The sequence below is a fragment of the Dipodomys spectabilis genome, unplaced genomic scaffold (assembly GCF_019054845.1).
Source record: "Dipodomys spectabilis isolate Male_0828 unplaced genomic scaffold, ASM1905484v1 ptg000137l, whole genome shotgun sequence".
NCBI classification, from domain to species: Eukaryota; Metazoa; Chordata; class Mammalia; order Rodentia; family Heteromyidae; genus Dipodomys; species Dipodomys spectabilis.
The window spans coordinates 3,983,245-4,010,829 of record NW_024870814.1 but is presented as its reverse complement, the minus strand read 5'-3'; the positions used below and the strand labels follow the sequence as shown (position 1 = coordinate 4,010,829).

At 35.3% G+C, this 27,585-nt stretch overlaps 1 pseudogene; it reads right to left on the bottom strand.

The window, feature by feature from the left end:
- LOC122116767 overlaps positions 1-24,747 on the bottom strand; it is a 54,833-nt pseudogene extending 30,086 nt beyond the window's left edge.
- Between the last annotated feature and the right edge of the window lie 2,838 nt (positions 24,748-27,585).

The following is a 27,585-nucleotide window of genomic DNA, read 5'->3' as shown; positions in this document are numbered from 1 at the left end:
TATGCAAAAATGTTTCAAAACATCACATTAAATCACTACTATGATATTGCTTATGTAATAATACATATCTGTTAATATCTACATGTAACTCATTACAAGGACTATGTTACGGCTCTTCGATATCTGGAAATGGCTAGGTCTATACTTTTAACTACATACCAACAGCAGATATATGATCTCATTTTCAGAAATCACCAAAATGTTTTTTGAAGCAGATTTATCATTTTTTTGTCATCTGTGATGACAATGGGCCAGGTTTCTTGCTGATCTGTTCACTCTTTGTATTGCCAAGGTTTCAAATTTAAGACATTTCATATGTGTGAAGTAACATTTCATTGGTATTGTAATTTGAACATCCTCAAATTAAAGATGAACACTTTGGACATGCTTATTTACCATGTATACCTTATTGGCTACATTCTCTAATTAAATATTCAGTCCATTGCCAAATGAATAGGGTGCTCTCTTTGTTCTTAAGTTATTTTTTAATTTTTTGGTCAGTCCTGGGGCTTGAACTCAGGGCCTGGGCACTGTCCCTGAGCCTCTTTTTCTCAAGGCTAGCACTCTATCACCTAAGCCACAGCGCCACTTGCGGCTCTTTCTGTGTATGTGGTACTGAGGAATCAAACCCAGGGCTTCATGCATGAAGCTAGGGATGTACTCTACCAGTGAGACACCTTCCCAGCCCTGTTCTTAAGTTTTATCAGTTATTTAAACATCTTTGGCTTTAGTTTCTTAAAAAACATGATGAAAAATAAGTACAAATCTATGGCTTGTCATTTTCTTCTAATGTCATCATTGAATGTAAGTGTCTGTATTTTTAGTTGCCTTTTCTTTGCTTGCTTTTATTTGGGAATTTGTTATAGGACTTGAACTCGAGCCCTCACTCCTTTCCTGGGCATGTTTCCTCAGTGGCTAAAGGCACTCTGCTACTTGAGGAGCCCGCCAGTTTGGCCTTCTTTGTGGTTAACTGCAAATGGAGTGTCAAGGACTGTTTTGCCATGGTTAGTTAAGAACAATGATCCTCTAGACTTCTGTGTCCTCAGTAGGTAGGATTACAGGTATGAACCACCATCACCTGGCTGAATATGATTTGGATGACACCATCTTTTTGTTGTTTTAATTTGTGGATTATACCTCATTCAAAATCAGAAATATCATTACAACATGCTTTCATTATGTTTTATATTTCACTGTATGGTTGATTTTTAAGTTTTGCATATCATATGAATTATAGATCAAAATGCATGTTTTACATATGAATATCCAACAATATAGCATTATTTATTCAAAAGAAAGTCATTCTTCTGTCTATTAAATAGTTTCTATCCTTATCTAAGTTAAAAACTAGTTGATCATTTTTATGTGTCTTTTTTCCATACAGCTTTCCTCTTTGGTTGACACATATGAATTTTATGCTAATATCACTTTATTTGTCTCTGTAATTTAAAAATAGATTTGGAATAATATTCCTTTACCTTCTATATTATAGATATGTAATGTTCTTCATTTAATCAAGCTAGAATTTATGTGTTATGTAATTATAATTTTAGAATATATTATTTTCCTAGAAAAGTATCTACTTACTGGAGATTTTTCACACATTTCTCCCTAAAGCCTTAAATAAATTTTAGGTTCTTTGCCAAATCTGATTCCACCCAGAGTCTCCTACATAATTCTAAATATGAATTTTCTTCAATTTTTCTTGGAAAAGAAGGAAAAGTTTTGTTTCTATAAGAAAAGTTGTATTTGTTTCTATACTACCATTGACCTTGACTACATTGATCCATTTGGTAGGCTTTTGATTGCTTTGATCTTTATAATCATCAATGACTGCATTCTAGTTTATGTTTCAATAAATCCTTTTATCTATTATTTTTTACAATTTTTTGAAAGTACAATTATGGTACAGTTACTTTCATGGTAAAATATAATATTTACATAATACTTAAAATGTTATTCTACTTAAAATTTCAATGTAACTTCAAACATTCACTGTAAAGCCCAAGTATTAACAAGATTTATTGACTTGATGATGGAGAAACTTGCCAAGTTTCATTTTGCTATCTGTAGATGATTTCCTTGTCATATCACACATTGGACTTACCTATGACCAGTTCTTGGGTGCTGTTACTCTAACCTGATGAATCTTATCACTTTATCTTTCCCTGTGAGGAGACAGCATTATCACAAAGCTTTATTTGTTTGGGTTCAGTTATTTTCTCTGTGGAACTTGGGGTTTTCTGTCCTTGGAGATTAGGTTCTCTCACTAATTTTATAACTTCTGTTCTTTTGTGCATTTAGTCAGTCTCTGGTCATTTTGCCTTGAGAGTCAATATCATTTTCAGTAAGGTATGTCCAACTTATTTAATTTTTATTTGATTTCAATCTTTTATGTGGAGTTTTATTTTTTGCTACTGTTGTCTTTGTTTCTAGGCTTCATGGATATTTTTGGAAAATTTCTCAATGCCTCTTTATAGACTTCCTAAAATTTAATTCTTTAAATAATATTGTTATTATTTGCAGATGTCAATTTTCTATAAATAATATACTTCATAGACCCTTGTCTTTATTTTCATAGTATTTGTTCATCTCAATTGCATTTTTTCAAGAGCTAGATGTAAAATGTCCTTATTACACAGCCTAATTTTTAATTTTTAAAATTATTTTATAGTGTAAAATTGATAAAGTTAATTCTACATATCAAATAAGTGCTAAATACAGTTTTAATATGATTATGTATATTTTTGTAAAATATTAGTGTACAAGTATAATAGTTATTTGAGAAATTTTTAGCTAATTATGAAAGGCAAACACCACTGAAATGTATAGGTTTCTTCTAAAGAAATCTGGTTTATTGCAAATTTATCACATCTTTTATCTTGCAGCAGTTAAGTTTGCAGCCTACACAGAACAGGTTGCTCATCCTTTATGTTGACATTATTCCTAGGCAATGTAGTTTGTTATTTTATATGGCAATTATTTTTTGTGACATAACAGTCTAGAAATTTTCAATGAATCATTTCTATTTACTTATCATTAGTTTGAGTAAATTGCAAAAGGATATATATTAATTCATTAGTAAAATGCACTTTGGTCAATTTTACCACTTTTAGCATTTTTCTCCATTTCTTACAACCATGCTCATCCCTTCAATTTAATGGACATATATAAAAATCAGACTAGGTAACCCAAATAATTTTCATGTATAATTATTTAGAGAATTCCAGATTTAAGAGACAAAGTAAATAAATTTCAAAAAAGAAAGGATGCTTTACATCATTCACTTTATTATTTATTTTGCTATCATTGAAATATTTTATTTATCAGTGTTTAGACTATATCTTTATTCTCAGCACTTCTTATAACTATTATTCTTATTCAAACATTTTTATTGATGTAATATAAATTCCATCTTGGATACATATTCTACACAATCAAGAATTAATTCCCATATTTGAATTTCATAATCTGAAAAGAAAATTTTTTATTGTTTACAACTTTAAAATAAATAGACAAATATTCCTCAAAGAAATAATCTATTTATATAAAGCATTTATTTAAAAACTGACATTGGAATAAGAGAACATACAGAACTCTCTATTTATTATGAATAATTGTTAATACTGTTAACAATTGTTAAATCTTAGGACTGTTTATAAAAAATTCTACAGAAGTGACAACTTACAAGCAAAAAGATCATGAATATTAATTCAAATAAAGTAAAAAACATTTCCTGGAAATTTTGAGAAAAGTAATTTAAAAATTCACATTTGTTAAAAACAGAAATTTGCACACAGAGAATGTACAAACTTTCAACGTCTAAAAAGACACAGACTAATGTTTCTCCAACTCTTTGTGAAGACATGCGCAATAAAAAATCAGGACAGGAACAGCAATTGATTAAATATCATAAGAAATAATGAGACGAAGGTAAGTGGTATTACTAAATGAGAAAAATGTAAAGATGCCTGAGGTTATCTGAAAGAAGATTCAAGAACAAAAGAGACTGGATGACAAGTTACATTTCAGATTGACAGAAGCAAAGAAAATCTTTCACAGTAATTGGAATGATATACACACAGAATTTCAAATGTCAAAGCTTTCATTTTCAAGTGAGGAAAAGTGAAATGTAAAAGATTATGAAGATAGGAGACTATTTTAAGTAAGTTTACATGTAAAGTGAACATTCCTATTGTGTTTGTTTATTTGTTTATTATTTCCTCTATGGGGTCTTTAACACAGGGTTCTGTGTATGAGATTTTTCAATCACTGCTAGTAATGTACCACTTGATTTTGCTTCCAATTGTTTTCTTTTTTTTGTTTATTATTTTTCTGGCTTTTTAGAGATAGAACTCCTTAGAAGTTTCTGCTCCAACTGACTAAGTGTGATCTTAGAGATCAGACTCCTGAGTAGCTAAGACTACAGTTGTGAGCCGTTGGCACTTGGATTGCATTTTATTTTGATGAGCTATTTTTTTTAATTTTTTTATTGTGTTGTAAAGGTACAGAGGGATTACAGTTACGTAAGTAAGGTAATGAGTACATTTCTTTTCAAACATTGTTACCCATTCTGTTTTACTCCCACTATCCCTCCTCACTTCTATTCTTCCCTACCCCAAGTTGTACAGCTTGTGAGTATTGTTGTTGCATTTGTTTACCCTTTTTCTTGTTTCACCATTTTGTTATTTCCCTTCCCTTTCCCAAATTAGATAAGTGTATATACAAGATGCAGTGTACCAGAATCAAAAGCAGTGACTACCAGGGATAAATCAAAGGAAAAACGAAAAAAGAAAATAAAAAGAAAGAACTTGATATAGTATATTGATGACAAAAAGGTCAAAAACGACAACCAAAAAAAAACCCTCTTTTTTCCATATTGTGGAGTTCATTTTGATTAGCATCATTTTATATGGTCATATGTACACAGCTGTTGATCTATTGTGATCCTCTGCTAGGACTATTGTAGACATATACTAATTATTACAAATGAGGGAAACCATGGAGCCTATGTTTCTGGTTCTGACTTACTTCACTTAATATGATTTTTTTTCCCCAAAGCTTTCCATTTCCTTCCAAATGTCATTTTTTTCTCATGGAAACCTAGAATCCTATTGTGTATATATACCACATTTTCTTGATCCATTCATCTATTGAGGGGCATTTGAATTGGTTCCATATCTTAGCTATGGTAAATAGTGCTTCAGTGAACATAGTCGTGCTGGTAGCTTTAATGTGGTCTTTCTTGGTTGTGATCATTTGGGAAAATGCCAAGGAGTGGGATTTCTGGATTATAGGAAAGCAGTATGGAGGTTCCTAAAAAGTCTAAACTGAGTTGTTTTTTGTCTTTTGTGTTTTTTTTTTGTTTTTGTTTTTGTTTTTTAGTTTTCTTGAGTCATAGACACTACTGGAGAATCAGAACAAAGGTAAGAGTTCTTCCAATGTAAACTAGAGGTGGTTTATTCTGGCTTCCAAGTGTCAATTCTCTTCTTTCTTCTCCTTATTTTCTACTGTCTTCCTTTACTCTTTCTTCTTTCCATCTTTCCTATCTATCTTCCTTTCCTCCCTACATCTTTACTTTTTATATCAATTTCTCCCTCATTCTTATTTTCTTTAATTGTAAAACAGCCGTTGTTAACTTTTAGCCAAATAGCATTGAATTTTTTTTTCCTTCTACAACTGAAAATTCTCAAGCTACATCACAGAATTTTCCACAGTACCTCTGAAATCTTTATGGATTAATTTTATGAATATACTTAAAATCAGTAACCATTCTGTATTGCATATGAGCCGTTTCAATGTTAACAAAGTTTTAAGGTTTAAATCTTCAATTAAATTATGAATATCTTGAAGAATAAAGAGAAGAATTTAGGTGCATAAATTATACCATTATCATGTTAATTCTATTTGAGCTATCTATTCAAATAAGCAACTATTCCTAAAGTCATTATGAATAAAATATCAGAATCATTTTATATATAATAATATCTTTGTCCTCAAAACAATCAAATTTGACAGGTACTATTGTCTTAACATAACAGAGATAGTTGCAAAATTTGGGATTAATAAACATCTTGTCCAAAAATACAGCTTTTTCTTAGAAGAGTTATTTTATGAAGCAAATCAAGTTTTAATCTAAAGTATATATTTAGAACCCTAGGATTTGTTCAATGGTTGAACATGAAGTCCTGAGTTGGATCCCCATAAACTACAAAAATTAATCAACATAAATTACTTCTATCTCTCTATATATAATATATGCTTTTGTTAGCCTACATAAGAATCAGAAAGACTGTAAACTTAATCAAATGTTATCAAACCTACTCAAGTCTCAGTAAAGCCTATTTTCCAGCATGGAACATTATATAAAATGAAGCTGAGAGTAGTCATTGTACCAATTTTATAAGGGAAGGGCATCATTTCAGTTGCAGATTTTGTTAGGTTGTAAACCACAAGTGAGAATATTCAGGTTTGTATACAATCTAAAGACAATTCTAACCTTAATCTGTTAATCATCCCACTAGATCTAGGTATTCTACAGCCAATTTTTTTTGTCAATTTTGGGGCTTGAACTCTGGGCCTGAGTGCTATCCCTGCACTCTTCACCTCAAGGCAAGCTCTCTACCACTTGAGCCACAGTGCCACTTCCAGTTTTCTAGTCGTTTATTGGAGATAAGAGTCTCAACCATCTTTTCTGCTCGGGCTGGCTTTGAACCGTGACCTTCAGATCTCAGCCTCCTGAGTAGGTAGGATTACAGGCATGAGCCACTGGTGCCTGGCTTCCATTTTTTTTTTTTTTTGGTAAGGTAGATAAAAGCACTAAATTCTAATGAAGTCAATAGAAGGCAGAATAATACAGCAACATTTGGATCAAGAGTAAAGTCAGTGAAAACAGGGGTTATACGTGAGAGGACCATACAAAGCAACATAAAAAATCACATGGTACCTTATAAATAGGTTAGAATCAATAGCAAGAAAGAAAAACACTTGTGTCCCTATCTTAGGATTCATTTCACTTTATTTGATGTCGGTATAATTTGGGAGAAGAAGGGAAAAAACAAAATGTTTAAATAAGGATACAGTTTGACCCACTGTAACAATGAAATGTACAAGATACTATGTTGTAAAACAAATTTTACAATTTGGAGGTGGGGGTAGGGACGGGGGAGGGAGGAGTGTAGTTGTGGAGGTGGGAGGGAAGGGATGGTAGGGGAAAATCATTACCTTGCTCATGTAACTATAACCCCTCTGTACAGTATTTTCCACAATAAAAACCTTATTAAAATTGTTTGTAAAAAAGAGTAAAGTCAGAATATCCATGGCAAGGATTCTCAAAAGTTGATTTGGGGACATAGAAAAATCTAGTCAAGAGGAAATGAATAAATTGTGACTCATTCATGTTCACAGTTATCTTCATCTATCAATTCAAGAGCACTTATACTTGAAAATTACCCAGAGTATGCCAGCTGTGTGAATTAGCATTCCCATTTCACAGTTACAAAACTGAGGATTTCCTGAATTCATTTAACAGTAAATAACAAAAGGCAAAATTCAAGCATAGGAATTCCTCGTTTTTACACATGAACTTGCTGACTGAGGTTTCAATAGCATCATATATTCCCCTAAGCCTGAGGTTTGTGACCTATTCTTTCTCTGTCTCAAGCGACTTCCATTTGCTCTTTTGTCAAATGGCATCGATTCAATAAATTAAAGAAAACAGATGGAGAGACATATCAAGCCAGCAGTGCACAACCCACTAAAGTAATTAAGCAATTACTTGCAGGAACACAATCCTCCCACAAATATAATAACAAATAGCATTATCAACAATTTTCTTATAGAAGATTAAGAGCATTAAGAAAATTAAGCATCATTAAAAGGCTTGCTGTGAAATTACATAGTAAATTATTAAAGTTAGAACCATTTTTGATTCATCAACATGTTTTGTTCCTTTATTTAGTGAAGCTCAATTTAGTGAAGAGGAAAAAAGAGAGAATAGAAAGGGAAGATGGAAAACCAAGGAGACTGGCATAGGCTTATCATGTCAAAGGAGATTAGTGGCGAGTTTCCAACTGAGTGCTATAAAAACCTTACTTAGAGCCCTCTTCTCAATAAATAACCCAGCCACATAAACTGAAATGGAAAAGAAAGTAAAGAGATTCATTTGTGAAGGCTGTGCTGGTGCATAAATTGCTTTTTAGTATTCTCTAACGCTAGCCAGCAGCTTCTAACAGCTAAAATTAACCCACAATATACACATGCCTCACACACACACAACACACACACACACACACACACTCACACATACACACATACCATATAATCTGCACTGCTGAAAAGAGGAATGAAGATAAAAGCAGGTGAACCATTAGGTATATGGAAGTACAGAAAGTGGCACCAATTCAAACCATTAAGACAAAAAAAGGGAGGTAACAGAGATCCCTTATTTGCCTTTATTAAACCAAACTATTTAATCACTGGCATCAGACTCAGACCAGAAAGAAAACTGAGACTCTAGCTGCAATCTTCACCATCATGGTGACTTATTTAAAAACACATCAGAGCATGGTGGAGAAACATACCATTTGTAAAATGGATCTAGCCTCAAATAGGACCTATTCTACCTACAATGTTTTCGTAATGTAAATTTGATTCCATTGACGAAACATCTGAATCAATGTTGAAGATTAGTAAAGCAATTGAAAACCCCTTTTGGCTTAACTAGTGACTGTAATCCTACTGTCATGGTAGTGCATGCTGGTCACCTGAATACAATTAAAAACCTAAACTGTGGGGCTGGGAAGGTGGCTCAGTGGTAGAGCGCTTGCCTTGCATGCCTGAGGCCCTGGGTTTGATTCCTCAGCACCACATAAGCAAAAAGAAAAAAAAGTCGGAAGTGGCGCTGTGGCTCAAGTGGTAGAGTGCTAGCCTTGAGCTGAAGAGCTGAGGGACAGCGCCCAGGCCCAGAGTTCAGGCCCCACGACCAGAACCCCCCCCCCCCCCAAAAAAAAAACCCTAAACTATGTGGATTGTGATCTAGGAACATATGCAGGCAGGATGCGAGACCCTTTCCCAAAGGTAATGAGTAAATGAAACTGTGTCCTAGCAAACACTAGGCCCTGAGTTCAACACCTAGTTCCTCACACAAAGAAGTACTTCTTATCTCCAGAATTTCACATGGTGATAGAAAAGGTGTGATCTTACTGTCCTGAAAAACTTCCAAACCACTAGGGGGATAAGTTCACCTATATGATAAACATATTAATATAGATAATATACAATATGATATATTGTTAATATACATTACATACTACTGAGCATCAGTAATAGAACTTAGAATTTCAAATAGTTATTGGACATGAGGAGTTTTCTGTACACAAGCTGCATTTCTCAGGGCAGACATGAATGGATCCTACTTGGACATTTTAATTTTTGTTTCACCTGTATAATTAGGATAAACTTTTGGAAGAATATTAAGAATGGTAGGTGAAAAAAGTAGACAAAACTTATAGAATGAAGGTATTGTATAATAATTTGTTTTATAAGGACTGTGTCAGGTGTCTCTATTTTTTAAATTTCACTCTAATTTATATATTTTTCATTTTTAATTATTTTAAAAGTTATATATAAAGAGATTACAGTTACATAAGTAAGTAAAAAGTACCCTTTCCCTCATTCTCTCAGTTTTTCTCTACTACCCTCTACCCAGAAGTTGTATAGTTTATTTTCAACATAGTGCCCTGTGAGTACCATTGGTGGGGGTTTTATCCTTTGTCCCTTCATTTCTGTGCTTCCCTTTACATTCCCAAAGACATATAAACCAGCAAACAGAGCAACAAGGAAAGCAAAAACAGCAAAGAAAAAAAAAGATTAAAGACTTACTGTTTCCATTTTCTAGAATTCATTTTGATAAAATTTGATAAATATAATTTTGTATAGTGAGATGCACATAGTCATTGGGTCTTTCTGTTTTTGTAAGAGTACCTTATTTTGTTCTGTGTCTGAATGCCTAGAGAACTGTGGAAATTATTATGTCCCAATATATATATTTTTTTTTTTTAAATTTTTTTTTGGTACTGGGGATCGAACCCAGGACGTTGCACTTGCTAGGCAAGCGCTTTGCCACTGAGCTACATCCCAGCCCTGTTCCAATATATTTTAAATCTAGTTTCCAAATATGAGAGAAAACATGGGCCATTTGTCTCTCTGCTCTTGGCTTACTACACTTAACATGATTTGTTCTAGGTTCAGGTGACTCTTTTGTTTGTGTTGTAGGACTACCACTGTAACCAATTGTTTTAGTAAAGATATAGTGATAATTCAATAGTGTGATTTTTTTAAAGGTTAAATGATGGCAGTTTGCAAACTAATAAATCTAAATATCACAGTATACATTGGCAACATTTCAGTCATTATAGAATATTATAGGGAAATCAGTGTATATAGCTAATGGACTCCTTCAAGGGGTTCAGTGCATTTGCTGTAGAGGCCACAGGTTATTTTGAAATGATCCCAAGCAAATATAAGAAGCCTCAAAGTAAAAACTGGGCATTTTGGGAAACTACTGTCAATGAACTTTAAAGCAAAACCAACTGACATATTTAAAGAAATAACATAACCATGATGCCAGGATTGCTAAGAGAAAGCCTAAAATGTGCCATTGGTATGAACTGGAAGAATAAAAGTGACCATCTTCTAGCATTTTTCTAGATTTGAAGTCTTACAGAATGAGAAGTCCAATCAGTGTTATTCTACTTGATTCAATCATCATATTGATGCTTATAACCATATAAAACATTATAACCATATAAAACTCCTTATTAATCAGTGATATAATTTTTTTTTGGTCAGTCATGGGTGCTTGAACTCTGGGCCTGAGTGCTGTCCCTCAGCTCTTCAGCTCAAAACTAGCTTTACCACTTGAGCAATAGCACCACTTCTGGTTTTCTAGTGGTTTATTGGAGATAAGTGTCTCAAGGATTTTCCTGCCTGGACTGGCTTTGAACTGTAATCCGCACATCTCAGTCTCCTGAGTAGCTAGGTGTGAGCCACCAGCACCTGGCTTGATGTAATATTTAATTAGAATCTATTTTCACATTACCCGTAAACACAAAAACACACATATGCTCACACACACAATTCTTTCTTGTGTGAAGTGTAGGCTAAGTAACATACCTAAACTTATATTAAAAACAGAAAAGGTTTTGGTTGTGGTGGGTGAAGCGACTAGGGTTTGATAATGTCAGCTACATCAAATCCTGAGCACTATATCTCACAAAGGAAACACAAACAATATTGACTAAATAATCTAATATCAAGTAATTTTATTTTAAATTAATTTATTTAAATATTACTGAGCTTGTTATTTATTCAAAGAATTTGATGAATACAAAACTCTTTGGATGAATTGAACCAAGAAACACATGAGCCAAGACATCTAACTGGTTACATTAAGTTCATAAGTAGCATACATCTAGGAAAGTCTTAGCAGGTGAGCAGAATAGCTCAATCATTATGACTATTATGACCATATAAGATGATGCTAAGTGAAATGAACTTCAATACAAGGACACCGAGGTCTTGCTTTGTTGTTCTCAATGGGCTATCTGATTTCTTTTTTCTGTGCTCCCTCCTATGGTTTATCCCCTATTGTCACTGTATTTGATTTTGGAACCCTGGGTTTTGTATATATGCTTATATGACCTAAGGAAGGGAAGGGGAACAACAAAATGGTGAAATGAAGGTCAAAGGGGGAACCTATGCATCAGCAACACTCACCAGACAATAGGTTGGAAATGAGCTGTACAACTTGGCCAGGGGTGGGGGGGGAATTGGGAAAAGGGAAAGAGGGAGAAAAATTAGGGAAGGGATAACAAGTTAGACAAAAAATGTAATCACTGGCTCACTCACGTAACTGTAAACCTTCTGTACATCATCCTGACAATAAAAATTCCAAAATAGCTGCTAGAAGTCTATGAAATTCACTTATTATTCTAAACTTTTCACAATTTTACTTTTCACAATTTTGGTCTCATCTGGAAAGAGGACTAAGAACAAGAGGTCTTTCTATTTTAGGAAACTGGAAAGGATTAGAGGAATACAAAATTGAAGAGTGAAAAGTCAGTAGTAAAAGTACATACAGCCAGGAGTCCAGAGTACACATTTGGAGGCTATGAAGAAAAAGTTTACTTACTAGTACTTCCCTGTCATTTCAAGACTAGTCTTGGTATAACTCTTGTTTTGTTTTGTTTTTGTTTTTGTTTTTTTTTATTGTTTTTTTAAAAGAAAGGATGGGCTCCAATGCACTGTCCTTCCAGTTACCATTTTCAGAGACATACCCTACAGTCTTCCATTAACAATTACTTTCATCAACTCTGCTTTACTCATTATGCAATGGAACATTGCTTCATGTAACCTTCAATGCTTTGACAGAAGTGTTGATTCTATCATATTTTTAATATTCCTCATTACTCTCCAAAAACATTTTTCTTCATGAGTTAACCTATTTACTTCCTCATAAAAAATTGATACTTCCTTTCTCTATATTTGTGGGTAAAAACATAAACTTAATTATCAGTGACTTTATCAGTTATTTATAGGCCAAGAGAAAAGGAAATGTCTACTTTGTGTCAGAACCTTATCCTGGATGTTTTTGTTATTTACCTACATTACTTGTCACATCGGGAATATGTCAATAGTCAAGAAAGATCATGCAGGAGTTTGCTAGTTCTTGATTATTGCTTAGGAAGAGCTCCAAAATCAAATAATCAGGACATACATTTTAGATCATATAGAAAACAACTTATTCTGAATACCCCCATATCTACATTAAATATAAAGTATTATAAATGCACAACATATTCACATATATAGATATAATATACATGATATATGTGATATGTTTATAATACAGAAAAATACTTGAGTTCATGGAAAATTTCAGGAAAATGTCTTAAGAGAAAATACCAACAAAAAATATAGAAGGTAAAATGAACTACACACTCATCTATTTATTAGATAGGCAAGAAAATAAGTCTTTTCCCCCCACTACAGGCTGTTTTGTCATTCCTAGTTCCTGATCAAATTTACCATGTTTAACTCAGAGATCTCAAAACAGGATATTAAATAAATGATCCAAAACTGATATGATGGCAATTATTTGGAAGAAAAATGAAAGTCTTAGTGGAAAGAATTTTTCCTTGGTCTCCCAAGTTTTCCACAAACTGCTTTTGAACATGCACATCTTCTGATAAAGTATACTAACCACAATAACCAAAATTCTATCCAAATTGCATTGAAGAATGGCAAACACTCAATTGGTCAATATAAGTCATTGAATTGAATCTATAGAGGAGAAAGGAATTAAGTGATTTGCAAATAAAATGATTAAAATGCGTTACCTCTACAATTAAAAAAGCTATAATTGTTAATAATGAAACTAAGAAGAAATACAAATTGGATATAACTGAAAAAAATATAGGCTAGAATATAGGTCTAGTTTACTGGGAGAAATAGCTTGTATAGGTAAAATAGCCAGAATAGGTTTAAAAAAAAGGTTTAATAAAACAAGGAGTGGTTAATATGTCAAGATGATAAATTGGGAAGCCCTAATTAAACTCTAATTGAAGGAAAATTAGAGCATAAGGAAGAAACAAACAACTTAAATGATAAATTCATTATAATTTTCTACTCCATGTATCAAAAATGTCAGCAGTATAAGATGAGGCAGTAAACAAGAAATTCACTATTCATATCCCATTAAAATATAAACAACAGTAAAAAAAGAAGATAAAAAGTAGAGAATGTCAAGGCAGATGAATAAAATTAAAATAAGCATCAATAAAAGAAAATATATTGGAATTATAGACTCAAATTCTACTTACTTCCATTTTAATTTTAAATATAACTGTGAATGTTATCTATCATTCATAATGTAGAAATAGTTGATATGATTTGAACTTTATTGTAAAACGTGAACTATTATAGTTTCTTAAACTTTGCTTTCAACTGATATTTTCTAAATTATTTAGAGCAAGTTCTAGATATCATATTATTTTTGCTCTAAATATTTTTTTCCATTTCTTGGAGTGTATTTTGATAAGCATCATTTTATATGCTCATATACACATAGTTATTGAGCCATTATAGTCCTCTCCTAAGAATATCCTGGACATGTTCTAATTATTACAAATAAGGGTAATAAGCCTATGGTTCTTTGGGTTTGGCTTAATTCACTTATTATAATTTTTTCCAAGTCTTCCTATTTTCTTATGCAATGCCATTTTCTTTCTTATGGAAACAATTCCATTGTGCATATACACCACATTTTCTGAATCCATTCATTCATCCACTGAGGGGCATCGGGGTTGATTGCATCTTAGTTATGGTAATACCCAGGAGTGGGATTGCTGGGTCTCAGGGGAGCTCTATGTTCAGTTTTTTGATGAATCTCCATACTGCTTTCCAGAGTGGTTGAACAACTGTACATTCCCAACAACAGTATAGTATTGCTCTTTTTTGACCATATCCACACCAACATCTGTCAATATTATTTTTCTTGATAATCACAATTCCACCTGGGGTGAGGTGGAATCTCAATGTTGCTTTGATTTGCACTTCTTTTTTTTTCTTCACATACATGTTTTTATTGTAAAGATACTGTATTGTAAAGATACTGTAAAGATGAGCAAGGTAATGAGCCCATTTCATATTGAGCATTGCTATACCCTCCTTTATTTTTCTTACCATCACTTTCCTCCCCACCTCCCCAACTCCTCCCTTCCCTCTCCCACCCTTCCCCCACTGCCCACAAAGTTGTAAAGGTAGTTTTCAACATAGTGTCTTGTACCTCTCATTGTTACAATGAGTCATCCTGTATCCTTATTCCGGCATTTTGTTATTACCTTTTCCCTCCCCAAATTAGAAAAATGTACATACAGGATGCAGGACACTGGAATTAAATACAGTGAAAACAGGGGTTGAACCATGGGGGAATAACAAAAAACAAAAACAAAAAAATCACATAGTACATTATAAGTACATAAAAAGAACAGCAAAAAAGATAAAACCTCTTGTATCCCTATCTTGGGGCTCATTTCACTTACCATCAGTTTATATGGTCATATGTACATACCTTTTGACCACTTCTGATTCTCCTACACATATACTAGTTACTGCAGATAAGGGAAACCATGAGACCTGTGTTCCTTTGACTCTGGATTATTTCACTTAATATAATTTTTTTGGAACTCTTTCCATTTCTTAACAAATGGTGCACTGCAATTCTTTCTGATGGAGGCATAGAATTCCATTATGTCTGTGTGTGTGTGTGTGTGTGTGTGTGTGTGTGTGTACATATATATATATATATATATATATATATATATATATATATATATATATATCACATTTTCTTGATCCATTCATCTACTGAGGGGCATCTCAGTTGGTTCCATATCTTAACTATGGTAAATAATGCTGCTATAATCATAGTTGTGCTGGTAGCCTTAGTATGGTCTTGTTTGTGATCATTTGGGTAAATGCCTAAAAGTGGGATTGTTGGGTCATAGGGGAGCTCTATGTGCAGTCTTTTGAGGAACCTCCATACCACTTTCCAAAGTGGTTGAACAAGTTTATACTCCCTCAAAAAATGAAGTAGGGTTCCCTTTTGTCCCCATCCTCTCCAGCATCTGCTGTTATTATATTTCTTGATCATAGCCATTTTGTTTGAGGTGAGGTGGAATCTCAATGTTGTTTTGATTTGCATTTTTTAAGGCTAAAGAAGTTGAGCTAGTTATTCATGTGTCTATTGGCCATTCTTATTTCCTCTTCAGAAAAGTCTCTATATAAGCCTTTAGCCCACTTATGAATCCAAAGCTTTTTTCTTTGAGGATTTGTTGTTGTGAGATTTAGTTGTTTGGGTTCCAGGTATATTGTAGATATGAGACCCTTGTCCATTGTATGACTAGTGAAGATCTTCTTTCAATCTGTAGGCTTTCTATTGATCTTCCTTGCTATGTCCTTTGCCATGCAGAAGCTCTGTAGATTTATGCAATCCCATTTGTCCAACCTTTCTTTGATTTATTGTGTTTCTGGGTCTTTATTAAGAAAATTTTCTCCTGTGTCAAGGAGCCCAAGTTTTTCTCCTATTCCTTCCTGTAATGTTTTCAGGTATCTGCTTTGACTTCGAGGTCTTTGATCCATATGGAGTTGATTCTGGTGCAGCGTGATATATAAGGATCTAGCTTTAGTTTTCTACAGACGTTTAACCAATTTTGCCAGAACCATTTACTGAAGAGGCTGTCTTTCTTCCCTTCTATTTCTTTAGATCCCTTGTCTAAGAGTAGGTGGCTATATGTCTGTGGGCTCATTTCTGGATCTTCAGTTCTATTTCAATGGTCCTCAGGTCTGTTCTTGTGCCAGTATCAAGCTGTTTTGATTTCTATAGCTTTGTAGCAGAGTTTGAAATTTGGTATTGATATTCCTCCAGCACTGTTCTTTCTGCTAAAGATTGTTTTTGCTATTCAGGGACTTTTATTGTTCCATATGTATTTTTGGATTGCTTCTATTTCCTTGAGGAATGAATTTGGGATATTAGTAGTTATCACATTCAATTTGTAGATAGCCTTTGGCAGTATTGACATTTTCATGATGTTAATCCTCCCAATCCAGGAACATGGGAGGATTTTCCCCTTTCAAAGTTCTGCTTTAACTTCCTTTTTCAGGATTTTAAAGTTTTCATCATAGAGGTCTTTCACTTTTTTTGTTAAGTTAACTCCCAGGTATTTTATTTTTTGTGGGGCTGTTACAAAAGGAATTGCTTTCTTGATTTCAGATGCAATCATTCTCATTATTTTCATACATGAAAGCCTTTTTTTTAATCCATCGTGTGGCTTGAACTCTGGTCTTTAGCACTGTCCCTGTGCTCTTCAGCTCAAGGTGAACACTCTACCACTTGAGCCACAGGAGATAAGAGTCTCATGGACTTTCTTGACTGGGCTGGCTTTGAACCACGATCCTCAGATCTCAGCCTCCTGAGTAGCTAGGATTACATGCTTGCACCACTTGCACATGGCAATCTAATTTTTAGTGTTAATTTTTTATGAAAACTTTAAAAACCTGAAAAGGGAAATTAAAGCAGAATGTAGGAAGTGAAAAAACCTCCCATGCTACTAGATTTGGAGGATTAATATTGTGAAAATGAAAATACTGCCAAAAACTATCTACACATTCATTTCAATACCCATCAATATCCCAACATCATTCTCTAATGAAGTAGAGGAAAAAATTAAAAAAATTATATGGACAATAAAAAACACTGAATAGCAAAAACAATCCTTAGCAAAAAGAAAAGTTCTGGAGGAAGATCAATACCAACCTTCAAACTCTATTACAAAGGTATAGTAATCAAAACAGCTTGGTACTGTCACAAGAACAGACAGATGGAGCAATGGAATAGAGCTGAAGACCTAGAAATGAATCTGCAGACTTATGGCCACCTAATCATTAATAAGGAAGCCAAAAAATAGTGTGGAAAAAAGACAGCCTCTTCAATAACATAAATTTTAGAAAAAAACAACACAATGAAATTATCAGAGAAACACAGACAGAACAAGACTACATCCTTTTTGTCTGAGGATAAAGCCATTGCATCCTAACTATTCAGGTATGAATATTAATAGCACTTTTTTGCTTTCCAAATTATTCCAGTTTGAGTAATATTATGAATTTTTAAGATATTTTATTATTTGTGAAATTCATATATCCTGTTTTGTTACTATGAACGTTTAGATTGGAAAATAAATATGAGTAAAGGAAGAGTATTACATATTAATATACTATTCAACAAGTTGTCTTATCATTAACATACAATTAGGTCATAAGATTAACAACTATGATCATCTTTATTAGCTTCACATGCACTCAAAATTTATATTTCTCTTAAGCATTTGTGATATATCATTGACAGAAAAATATTCAAAAATTATATAATCAAATATTTTGTTAGGTTTATACTTGATTACACACAAATGTTAAGAGAAGCAAGAAGAGCAAAGAGAGCCTGAAAGTAAACAGACTTATGACCATTTACCATTGCAGTGGCAAAACCTGTCTAAGTTTGAGAATGGCATAAAAATTAGGTGCTCTGGCTTTCCAGGAACCACAGGAAGTATTTCAAAGGGGATTTATGGCTTGAATGTGATTCTCAGCACCCCATTAAATGTGTAGGAGAGTCAGTCTGGTGAGTAAAGGAGAGCTGACCTGGCAGAAGGGGCGTCCCAACTTCCCCCAGAACACTCTAGAGGGAAATGGCCAAGCCCCCAAAACTAAGTGTTCTCAGCTCTGGTGATGACCAGCCTTTTGGTTAAAGGCCATAGGAGCTCTCTGGCATGGCACTAAATCTCAACAGAGACTGAGCAACAGAGAACTGTAGAGAGAGTAAGTTAACTCACCAGAGTAGAGGAGTAGTATGGACATGGATGTAAAAGTTAGCAATGATATTGGTGAAGTCTTGCATGGTGTCTCAAGGCAGTTCTGCTCGCAGAAAAGGGGTAGTTAGGAAAGTCTAATATTTCCAACTCAAAAACCCCATCTGAGTCACGGCACCATATGTAAGGTATATTAAAAAGGTAAGTTTCATTAGGTAGCCAATGAAGAGAACACCACGTGCTATTCAGGCAGGAGAAAAGTTTAGTTATGGAACTGCTGCCCCCACTGTGGTGGAGAGGAATGGCTGAAAAAGGAAGGGGCAACCGACTCCTGGGCCAGGACTTATTTAGGCCAGGGACAGGAAGAAGTGTGACCAGGTGAGCGAAAGGTGTGGCCCCACTGGATCTAGATATGATCTCGGGGTCTGGGATCCTCCTAAGGTCAGATGGGAGGCATGTGATCAGAGGTGGCCCAGGATGTGAGCTAGCAGGACGGGAAGATGACTGCTTCCAGGTCTGCCAGTTACCTAGGTAACAAATACTGGGAGGAAACTTAGCGAAGAGGTAAGTATGTGTTCCTGTGCATACCTTACAGTTAAATCCTCTGAGAATATGAAATAAGCAGGGATCAGTCAATAAACTCATGGGTCCATTCAAAATGTTTGGTGGAAAACAGTAAAAACTTAAAAACAAAGAAAAATAATCTACAATGAGAATTTCACAATTTTATCAAGTACTAATATATGATGAATCTTGAAAAAATATATATTTGGGGATGAACAGAATAGCAATTAATTCACCCCCCACAAAAAAAGACCAAAAGGTTAAAAGAGATTTAAACACACACACACACACACACACACACACACACACACACACACACACACACACACACACACCACAGACACCTAAAGTAAAAATTATGAAAGAAAAAAATAGAAAACAATTCTTTAATTAAAAAAAGATAGGTAGAAAAAAAGAGTTCTTTTTTCTTTTTTATTTTTTTGGCTTGGGAGGATCTTGTATCTCCCCCGTGTCTGTAACCAGCCCATTGGTGGAGTCTCTGGTTTTCTTGTGGTGTTTGGTTTTCCTGTGGCTTGATTGGTTTCTTAAGTCAGTTTATATTAGCAGGCAGAAAGAAGCTCTGTCTTATCCAGGACTTCGTGATCCTGCTCCAAGGCTAGTTCAGTGGGAGGGGGAATCTGCTTTGAGTATCAAAAAAGAGAGAGATGGCTGTTTCCTCTAGGTTGGAGTTGCTGTGATGAGGCTAAGTTGTAAGGTTGAGGTATCATCAATCAGTAGCTTTTCCCTGAAGGGGCTAGCTACTAAGACACTCATAGAGCCCAGCCTGGAACCATTCTCAAGATTTGTTTACTAAGTTTCAATTGTATTTCTTTTACACCTTATGCTTCTGGGTCTGCTGCCTAGCCTACAGTGGGGTAGGGCAACCTCTGGTTCTGTTTACCCAGTGAAGAAAGTCACTCCTCTGGGGGCAGAGAAGCCTCTTGGAGAGGGGCAACTTTCCTCTGGGTGGAGCTGAGCCAGGCAGGTCAGGTTCCTGGCCTGTTGAATAGCTCCTGTTGTTTTTTTTCAAAGGACTGAGTTGGAGCTAATTGCTTGGGCCAGGCGCTTTGTCAGTATCAAAGATAGAGTTCTTCTCTGGTGGTGGGGAGGGGTTACATTCCCCCCACTGCTCTGGGAGGAGTGAGGATGTCTTGGGTGTACTCATGCCAGCCTCTTGGTTTCCTGGCTGTTTATGGTCTGTGATCAGCATGATGAAGATTTCTGCTCCTTCTCAGTTCTTGCTGGTGGTGAGTAGAATCTGCTTGCTCACCACAACTGTCACTTTTGTCTACGATCTGTGATCATCATGATGAAGATTTCTGCTCCTTGTCAGTTCTTGCTGGTGGTGAGTAGAATCTGCTTGCTCACCACATCTGTCACTTTTGTCCTGGGCTCTCTCTCTTTTGATATGGCGGCAGTGGCAACATCCACTGCCATGGACACTGGCAAGTGCTTAGATCTGTCTCAATAAAGCTGCCTGGATTTTTCCATTCTTGGTGTGATTCTCTAGTCTAGGACTGCTCACTGGTACACTGAAACTGCTTTCTATGTGAGAGCTTGTTTAGCCTTCAGCTTCTCTTCCGCCATCTTCCTCTAGACTCAAAATTTTTTTATTTTGTAATATCATGAACATTGAATTTTTTTATAATCTCTTCTATGACCTACTGTTGGTTCAACAATAGGTTGTTCAGCCTCCATGGGTAACAGGATTTTTTTTTTGGTCACTTTTGGTATTGAATTCTAATTTTATTCTCTTGTGATCTAAGAGAACACAGAATTCAGAATGTTTCTGAATTTGGACGTTTGCTTTGTTACCCAAAATGTGGACTATTTTGCAGAATGTTCCATGTGCTGCTGAGAAGAATGTGTATTCTGATGCTACTGGGTGAAATATTCAGTAGATGTCTGTTAAGTCTAGTTGATCTATGTAGTTGTTTATGTCTAAGGTTTCTCTGTTGAGTTTTTGTTGGGTTGACCTATCCAGCAGGGGTAGTGGTATGTTAATAACCCCAACATGTAATGTCTTTTGATCAATGTGTGATTTTAAGGAAAAAAGTGTTTCTTGGGTAAATTTGGGTTTTCTGTTATTTGGTGAATATATATTTAGAATTGTAATATCCTCTTGAAGAAAAGATCCCTTGATTAGTATGTAATGATTTCTTTATCTCTTCTCACTAATTTTATTTTGTCTATTTTATCTGATTGCAACTATTGCCTGTTTATGGGTTCTGTTTGCTTGATAGATTTTATTCCAGCCTTTTATTTTCAGAATGTTTTTGTGTGTGTGTGTATGTGTGTGTGTGCGTGTGTGTGTGTGTGTGTGTGTGTGTGTGTGTGTGTGTGTGGTGTGTCTCTTGAAGGCAGCAGATAGGAGGATCTTGCTTTTTAATCCAACTAGACAGTCTGTCATTTAATTTGGAGATTTAAGTCCATTAATATTGAGAGTTAGTGAAAGCAAAGGGGTTATACTGTGGGGGAGAGACATACAAAGCAACAAAGAAGTAATCTCATAAATGTGTTAGAAACAATCGCATGAAAGAAAAAAACATTTGAATACATATCTTAGGGTTCATTTCCCTAACATCACCTTATCTGACCATTTGATGTCGGTATAATTTGTGGAGGGGAAGGGGAAAACAAATCGTCTAAATAGGGATACAGGTGGACCTATTGCAACAATGAGATGTACAAGTTGTTATATCGAAAAAGAACTTTACAACTTTGGTTCGGGGAGGAGAGGGGGGGAGGATTGGATGGGGGGGCGGGGGGAGGATGGGAAGGGATGGGAAGGGGAAACAAAGGAGGAGGCTACAATGCTTGATAAGAAATGTACTCATTATCTTGCCCATAATTGTAAGCCCTCTGTACAGTATTTTCACAACAAAAAAAAATATTGAGTGTTAGAACTGGGAGGTGTTTGGTAGTTCCTGCCATGTTATCCACCCTCTTAGGGTTTGTTACAACTGGGCTCTTCCTATGCTTCCTGGATTCTCTGTTTGGGGCTGTTTCTTTGTCTTTGTTGTGGTCTTGTTGGTTTTCTATGTGTAGAGCATCTTTAATTATCTTTTGTAGGGATGGTTTGCTGGAGATAAATTGTTTCAGTTTCTCGTTGCTGTGGAAGGTTTTTATTTGACCTTCCATTATGAAGGAAAGTTTAGATGCATACATTATTCTTGGTTGATAGTTGTTTTTCTTTAGGGAGTAGAATACATCATTCCAGGTTCCTCTTGCTTTAATCGTCTTTGCTTAGAAATCTGAGGTTATTCTGATTGGTTTTCCTTTATAGGTGTTTGTTCTTTTATACTTGATAGCTTTAAGGATCCTTTCTTTGGTCTGAATTGATACTGTGCCCAATATAATGAGATGGTGGTCTATTTGGGGTTCTAAAAGCTTCTTATATCTGAATAGGCTTATCATTTTGCATGTTTGTGAAGTTCTCTGCTAAGATCCTGTTAAATAAATTTCCTAGACCATTAACTTCTGTCTCTAGGTGCTTCTCTACACCCATTATCCTCAGATTAGGCCTTCTGATGGTGTATTCTATATATTGCATAGATCTATCATATTTCTTGGCTTTGTCTTGAATAGTGGTCTGTTCCTGTCTATAATATCTAGGCTTTCTTCAATCCCAGAGATTTGATCTTCTGCACGATCTAACCTACTGTCAATACTATCTACTTTAGATTTTATTTCTTTTCCTTCTAATTGGTCAGCTTTGATGGCTTCAAATTCTTTGTTGGAGATTTGTTTTAGACCTTGTATGGACTCTTTCACTTAATTTTGTTTTCGGTGTTCTTTCTCAAATCTTTAATTGACTGGCTATAGTTTCATTAGACTCCCTATTCTTCTGTTGGGGTTCATTCAGCAATCCCTTTGTGGCCTCCCTGGATTCCTCTAACTGTCTGTTGTGGATTCTATGAGTGCCTCCATTAATCTTTGTCTATTCTTTTCCAGCTTACACAATTCCTCTATTAATTGTTCATTAACCTCACACTCATGAAATTCCTGTATTAATCTTTGGTTAGCCTCATCACACTCATTCATTTCCCTGTATCACACTCACAGCCTTTGCAGGCTTTCAATCTTTTCATTCAGCATGTTTGCCAGTAGTATTTGTAGAGCATTTTGGGAACTCTCCTCTGAGTTATTCATTGCTCTGTTTCCTGATTGTCAGGAGCAGCAGTTGAAATACCTGGACTTGCCATTTTTCTTGTCTTTCTGCTTGTTCTGCCCATTTGGGTATGATAGCCAAACAGATTTCATGGTATAAGGCAAACATCAACCAGTACAAATACAATCTAGTTCAACAGATGCAATCTAGTTCAAAAACAAACAGCCAGGTATCAATGGACCAAGAAAAATCAAGGAAGGGGCCAGCAGTCCCCTTAATTAATAGGTTTAGGGAGAATTTTGAGGAGAAAATAAGATTGGAGGAATGTAGGGAGAGAAAGTGAGAGAGTGATTCAGAGAAAGGACAGGGAGAACAGGAAAGGAGAAGAGAGAAAAAAATAAAACATAAAAAAATAAAGCATTTAAAATGAAACACAAAAAATATATATAAGTATAAAGAAATAATTCTACAATTAATGGAGTTACGGCTGGGAGTTTGTGTATTGAGTAATCAATATCTGAATTATGTGTGCACAAAATGAAGGACGAGGTCTCATAATTGAAGACAGGTATATATCTGCAGATGAACAGAACAGCAATTAAGTAAGGCAAAAAAAACAAAACAAAACAAAAAAAAAACTAAAAGGACCAAAAGGGAAAAGAGTATAAAGAAAATATTTTAAAAAAAGAACAACAACAAAAACAAAAAACAAACCTAAAATAAAAATGAAAAAAATAGAGTTTAAAAAAAATTAGGTAGAATAAAATTCTTCTAATTTTTTTTGGGGGGGCGATCTTGTGTCTCTCCTGTGTCTATAACCATTCTCTTGGTGGTGGATTCTCTGGTTTGTTTGTGATGTTTGGTAGTCCTGTGGCTTGCTTTGTTTCTTAAATCAGTTTATTTGAGCAGGCTGAAAGAAGCCCTGCCTTACCCAGGAGTTTATGTCCTTCCTTGCAGGCTGGTTCAGTGGGAGGGCAATCTATTTTGAGTATCGAGTTGCTGTGACAGGTGTTAGATTGTAGGTAGGGCTGTGCTCTGTCAGCAATCAGTAGCTTTATCCTGATAGGCTAGCTCCTGAGGGACTCAAGCAGCCCAGCTTGGACCCAATCTAAGATTCATGTGTAACAAGTTTCCAATTGCTGTAGGGCTGGAATTGTTTCCTGTGCAGCAGCTAGGTAAGGTAGCCTCTGGCTCTGTTTACCCCCTATGGAGAGTCTGCCCACCCTTGGGGAGCTGCCTCTGCTTGGGAGGGGCAACTCTCCCCAGGGGTGGACCTGAGCCTTGCCACATGTCAAATTCTTTGACCTGTTGAATGGTTCCTATTGTCTTCTTCCCAGGCATGAGTTACACTAGCTGCTCTAGCTAGGTCTGTGTCAATATCAAAGATGGAGTTTTTATCCAGTGGTAGGGGAGGGGCTACCTTCATACCTCTGCTTCCTGTGATGTCTTGGGTGTACTCACAGCTTTCCTTTGGTTTCCAGGATGTCAATGTCTACAGTCTGCTACTGTCTGTGGCCGACAAAATGAATATTTCTGCTCCTTGTTGATTCTTGCTGGCAGTGAGTAGGCATCTCTGGAATCTTTGTCCCGGGCTCTGTCTGTTGACATGTGTTGAGCAGCAGCAGACACATCCACTGCTGCCATCTTGGACCAGGAGTGCTTGAATCTGTGTCCTTAACTAAACTACCTGAGTTTTTCCTCTCTGTCCAATCTCTCTGTACTATGGTAACACACATGGTGTGTCTCTCTAGCTTTAGATTTTCCACTGGAATATTAATACTGGTTTCTACTGGAGAGCTTGCTTAGCCCCCAGTCTCTCCTCCTCCATTTTCTTCTGACTACTTTTACTCTAAATATTTCTGCACACTTTTTTTTGCAAAAAATCTCTAAAATCAGGAAAGCAACTCCTTTGTAATAGTCCCACAAAAAATAAAATACTTGGGAGTTAACTAAAGAAGTGAAGGACCTCTATGACAAAAACTTTAAAATCCTGAAATTAAAGCAGAACATAAAAAATGGAAAAACCTCCCATGCTCCTGGATTAAGAGGTTTAATATCATGAAAATGGCAATACTGCCAAAGGCTATCTACAAATTCAATGTGATACCTATCAATATCCCAATTCATTCTTCAATAAAATAGAAGAAGCAATCCAAAAATTCATATGTAACAATAGAAGACTCCGAATAGCAAAAAAAAAATCCTTAGCAGAAAGAAAAGTGCTAGAGGAATAATAATAACTGACTTCAAATTCTATTACAAAACCATAGTAATCAAAACAGCTTGGTACTAGCACAAGAATAGACCCGACAACCAACGGAATATAACTGAAGACCCAGAAATGAATCCACAGACCTATAGCCACCTACTTTTCCATAAGGGGGGCAAAAATATAGAATGGAAGAAGATAGTCTCTTCAGTAAATGGTGCTGGTAAAACTAGTAAAACACCTGTAGAAGATGAAAATTACATCCTTATATATCACCCTGCACCAGAATCAATTCCAAATGGATCAAGCCTCGATGTAAAAGCAGCCACCCTGAAAATATTGTAGCAAGGAATAGGAGAAACGCTAGGGCTCCCTGGCACAGGATGACATTTTCTTAATATAGATTCAAAAACAACAAATCAAAGAAAGGTTGGATAAATGAAATTGCATAAAACTACAAAGTTCTGCATAGCAAAGGACATAGCTAGTAAGATCAATAGAAAACCCACAGACTGGGAGAAGATCTTCACTGGTTTTACAACAGACAAGAAAATCATTTATAAAATATACTTAGAACTCAAAAAATTGTCACCCCAAAATAAATCCTCAAGGAAACAACCATTGGATTCATAAGTGGGCTAAAGACTTAAAGAGAAACTTCTCTGAAGAGGAAATAAGAATGACCAGTAGACACATGAAGAAATGCTCAACTTTTCTGGCCATAAAAGAAATGCAAATCAAAACAAGATTGAGATACCACCTCCTACCAGGTAGAATGGCTATAATAAAAAAACTAACAATGACAGATGTTGGAGGGGATGTGCTCAAAAGGGAACCCTACTGTATTGTTGGTGAGAATGTAATCTTGTTCAGCCACTTTAGAAAGAAGTATGGAGGTTTCCCAAAAGACTCACATAGAGCTCCCCTATGACCCAGCAATCTAACTTCTGGGCATTTTCCCAAGCTATCACAAACAAGGCCATATTAAAGCTACCAGCACAACTATGTTTATAGCAGCATTATTCATCATAGCTAAGATATGGAACCAACCTACATGCCCCTCAGTAGATGAGTGGATCAAGAAAATGTGGTACATATATACAATGGAATTCTATGTCTCCATCAGGAAGAATGACACCGTCCTATATTTTAGGAAATGGAAAGACTTGGAAAAAAAAATTCTATTAAGTGAAGTTACCCAATCCCAAATAAATTTAGGTCCCATGGTTTCCCTTGTTTGCAATAATTAGTAAACATTTAGGATAATCTCATCAGATGTCCCAAAAAGCTCAAAAACCAGGGACAAATTACCAGATAAGATGATGCTTTTAAATAAACCCCAAGATATGGACACAAGAGTTCTACCTTCATTGTTATTGTTTTAAATGTGTTATGTGATTTTATTTTGTGTTGTTGTTTTTGTTTCCTTTGTATATTCTTTCCCCTATGGCATATGCCCTGTTGTCAATGTACTTGATTTTTATACCCTGCATCTTGTATATACATATATCTAATCTGGGGAGTGGAAGGGGAATAGCGAAACTCTGAAACAAGGACACCGGACAGACCATTGCAACAAGAATACCAACAGGAAAGTATATTGGAAATTTCGGGTGGCAGGGATGGTGGGGGCGGGGGAATATATTGGGACAACAACAAGGAAGGGAAGGGGTAACCATGATCGACAAGTAATGTACTCATTGCCTTACTCATGTAACTGTAACCCCTCTGTACAGCATCTTAACAATAAAATTAAATTAAAAATATTCTCTAAATTTATATCTCACTTACCAAAATGAGTACTAAAATTCTAGAAAGCTTTTTAATGTGCAAGTCACATTCATGTTACTCCATTTTTCAAAATATGCTTTTAATAATATTATGAAAGTAACTAATGTTTTACAACAGATCACATCAAGGTTAATGCTTTGAAATTAGTTGTTGAGTCTCTCAATTCTTCTTTACGCAGTAACTGGCATCCTTTCTTTTTCATTAGTTATTGAGAAGGATAAGAATTCTATTTTAAGCCGGGCACCAGTGGCTCATACCTGTAATCCTAGCTACTCAGGAGGCTGAGATCTGAGGATCGAGGTTCAAAGCCAGCCCAGGCAGGAAAGTCCAATAAACCACTAGAAAACTGGAAGTGGCGCTGTGGCTCAAGCAGTAGAGTGCTTGCCTTCAGCTGTGCAGGGACAGCACCCAAGAGTTCAAGCCCCAGGACCAAAAAAAAAAAAAAAAAAAAAGAATTCTATTTAATATCAGGACACCAATCT